Here is a 4,378-nt window from a genome sequence, read left to right as displayed (position 1 = left end):
ATCATGCAACCTTGTTCCCAATCTATTTGAAATTCTGTTGTGTGAAACTACATTGTCCATGTTTTTTTGAAATATTGTCCATAATTATTTCAGAAAGCCTTGTAAAACCTCAAATCTTTTAGTTAGTAATACACTAGCAGTATCTACCCTCACACTTTGCATCTATATTAATATCCTTTTATTTTCTTGTTGCAACTCCTCACATTTTTCTTCCATTGAGAGATATTCAGAGTAAGAACCATTGGCACCTGTTGCCCACTTGTCCTTAGCATTTCTTCATACAACGCCTTGTACTAGTTCCTCTCCCTCACTACTCTGACCATTTGTGCTTTATTTAATTTTGAAATATCCACTCCGATATCAGTAGAAACAATTGGATCAATTTCACCAACTTTTAGTTTCATCATATGGCCAAAGGCCTTGTCAACATCAATGATCTTTGGTCTCTTGTGGTGAGGGTACATAGCCCATAACCTCAAAGATTACTCATCCTGATCAAATCGTGAACCAATAAGTACATCATTTACACCTTGTATATCCAATTTGAATTCCTTGTTTTCTGAATGCAATAAACTGTCAAAGATAAAAGAAGCACTGAGGTCCCATCTGGGAAACAAAATCACCCTAGCCTCTGTAATCAATTGCCTCCCCTTTTGAGGGGTCATTGTGGTTATCTCTACATCAATTTCCTCTTTTAATTTCTTTAACAACTCAGCTTCATTATCAGGCATTATGTTGGGAATAGAGTCCCTCAATTTCTTCCCTTTAAAATTGTACAAGAATGATTTAAATTCTTTGGAATGAATAAAAACATCATCAGCAACAAAAGAAGAAAACTCCTCTAACCGAGAGTCAGCATGAACTTCTAATGTTGTCTCTATTTGGGTCTTCTTCCTTCTCTAGCACTTGCCATCTAGAGACAACTGTATTCTCATTAGATTCACTTTCTGCCTCCTCCTCCTTGGTTTCAATTTCCTGGAGTCTTTGTCTCTTTTCTGCCAGTTCATTATTTAGTTGATCAATTACCTCTTTGGCCTCTGCATCCTCCATGTTCTTGAAGATATCTTTAGCCTCAATACCAACATGCAGATAACCTCCCAAGTTCTAGATCTTCTTGCAAGACTGAATGTATCCTTCAGGATCATAATTTTCCTGGCATAATGCTCAAACAAATTGTATTCTTCTATCAACTTCTTATCAATTATTTCATAAGATTTCATTGACACTATGGTGAAATCACTAAAACTCATTGTCCTAGCTAGGAAGGCTTGCTTACGCATATCTACAAAATGTTTAGCATTGGACACACTCAATTGCCTCACAATCTCTAGATAAGCTATTTTATCCGGTACTAGTTTTGGTAGCATGTAGGGGCTCCCCTCAAATATATATACTCTAAAACATGTAAAATCCTTATTCACAAACCAGTCCCCCTAGTTATGATCAATAATGTGTCTTTCATTATAATTGCTGGGTCTTAGGAACCTCTTGATCTCATTAGAGATAGACCCTTACATGAAATCTCATGCATTCGATACAATGGCATCACAATAAGTTCTTCAAAATTAATATAGTTGGACCTCATATATCAAGAATCCCAAAGAGATGTCTACAATTGGATGGGCTTCTCCTCACCTTCCCTGTTCTTGGTATTTAATTTTAGGCCCTCATGCCAAAAACCCTTTACTTATCCATAAAATAACACTAGATGCACCAATAGTGAATAAAATTTGAAATTGGGATGAGTATCATCCCTAAGGTTTAAAAAACCTTCATACAACCTCTCCACCAGATATGTTGCATGGTCAAAAGGCCTAGGTTCATACATTTGTATATCAAAGGCTAACAGCAGTGACCCAGTGCTTGCCAGGTAAGGCACCTCCACCCCTCCTACTTGCCCACATGACATATATGTGTACTATAAGTAGTATCTGAACAAATCAATGTTGAATGTTGGCTCGTCTTCCTCTATTAATTTTCCTGCCCACCTCTTGTGAATGGAAAATTTATAGCCAGTATATGTAGTGTCCATTCTTAAGTATTCTTCCTCCAACTCCCCACAGGAAAAGGGCTTATCAGGATTGGGGTCTAAATTGAAAACATCATTTATGGTACCCGTAGGAAATCTAATAAATGCTTCCCCATTTGGGAGTTGAATGCACCAATTCACCAAATTATAATTCCTCACCAAAACCTCTAGCAATCTTATGTTTAAAAAAACATTGGGGACTGTTAGCTTACCTAAATTTGTCATCCAAGGATTGCAGAGAGGTATCTCATTGCTCCTCCTCAAATAGTGGAACATAAATAGTTCATGTCCCCTTACCTTGGTCCAGACATCTCTAACTCTTTGTACTTGTCTTATAATTGGTCTCTCCCTGGTAGGTGCTGCTTCAACCTTCTAGATTTTGGGTCGGGTGCTTGCATTTGGTCTATCAGGTCTTGGTTTAACCTCTTGACTGGAGGCACCTCTTTAGTTTGTCCTTTCTTCACCTTAGAGTCAGGGCTCTTGGCCACCCTCTTCTTTCCCGTTGAACTCAAAGCTTCCATTTCTACAATTACAATCCTCTGCTCTATTTTTCAAAGGCGCAATGTGTTCTATCTATGTATTCTTCTTCACCAACATAGTATTTAGACAAGGAATTTTATAGTTCTGCCATATTCTTTTGCAATAATGAACTTCTCATAAAATTTTCCTTGTGCAAACCGTAGATGCATCTACTGCAAGTATTAAATAGAAGATTTTTAAAAATTTTGATTTTGAATTCTGATATGACAAAGACTCATCAGCATATGTCTCCCCGATGAATATTTCCCTTTTAGCGCTCTCTGAACAACCTTTTATCTGCTTTGACATCTTACTTTCTCTTATCGGGATACCCTAAGATGATGAATCCTTTTCCTCCTCATCAGTATATCTCAAACTGATATTCTCATCAAGCGGAGGGTGAGCTCATTTGGTGTTATCGCGATAGGCATTGTTTCCCCGATGGGCTTCACCATCAGCATAGCTCTTCCCAATGCAACTGGCTCCATCACCATGAGTCTTCCTGATAGTGTCTTTGCTCCGCTCAATCAGTCTACTCCTTCATCAGGTATCGGGGTAATTCAAAATGAAACATACCGATAAGCAAAGTTTTCCCGATAGAGTATGTTCCATCGGTATATGTTTCACGGATGATTTCTTCAGGTGTCGGGGTGGCTCAAAGTAACACATACCGATCACTTTGGTTATACCAATGCAACCGGCTTCATCTCCATGAGTCTTCCTGATAGTGTCTTCAGTCTGCTCAATCAGTCTGCTCCTTCATTGGGTATCGAGGTAAACTGAAATGAAACATACCGATTAGCAAAGTCTTCCTGATAGAGTATGTTTCACCAATAATTTCTTCGAGCGTTGGGGTGGCTCAAAGTAACACATACCAATCACTTTGGTTATACCAATGGACTCTTCTTTTTGCCAATCTTATCGGTATGTCTTACTGATACCCTCATCATCTATCGGCAAGACAATTCTCCATTGTTGTCGCTAGTGTTTACTATGCCAATGGGTCATATCAGTATAGTTTTTGCCGGTGCATCAATTCTCCTCTCCTTGATCGGTATAACTTATGCCGATGAGTTCAACTCTATCTTGCTATGCTCTCTCATCGGTATATGGTATCCCAATGCAAAATTGGTCTTTGTTAGTTTAAGTGCCCTCATCGGTATAACTTATACCGATAATGTGAAATTTCAATCATTTTCAATTCTATCTTTAAGATACAAAAATTGATAATGGATTTAATACAATCTGAACAAAAACTCTGTTCTACATAGGAGCTTTACCCTTTCTGATAATTACTTGTGCACTTTGATCAATCCAAAGCCTCCTCACCTCAAAAGGAAACCCAAAGTGCTTCATCTTGTCTCAATGCTACCCTCAATATGCCCACCTGATGGTTGAATCTCTGGAAAGGAGTCACAAATGGATGGAGATTATCACTACAAGATTGCACCTACACATAAAACCCAATAGTAACTATTCTTATGGAAAAAGTGCTCAATATATAAAAGGAAATTATAGAAAAATAGCATTTTTAAGAGCATAATTAATTTCAAAAATTATGTGCTAACATGTTGTACTGTCTAAAAAGGATAATCTTTACAAGGATGCAATGGAAACTAGTTCTCAATCGAGTGATCATGAACTTGTAGAGGAATTGCTGGTGTATTTTGTGGAACAGGTATACAATTGGTAAAACATATAGTTGGTTGTTCTCTCTCATAGGATAAAGTATATTTTGGATTTTCATTTTGGATTGGGGCATTGAAATGGGGCTTACTTTTGAATTTGGAACTATGGGGCAAGAAAGAATGCTTTACTTCATGCTTGTTC

Source organism: Cryptomeria japonica, chromosome 11 (genome assembly GCF_030272615.1).
Source record: "Cryptomeria japonica chromosome 11, Sugi_1.0, whole genome shotgun sequence".
NCBI lineage: Eukaryota > Viridiplantae > Streptophyta > Pinopsida > Cupressales > Cupressaceae > Cryptomeria > Cryptomeria japonica.
The sequence above is the reverse complement of the archived record's forward strand: the minus strand, read 5'-3'. Positions refer to the sequence as shown.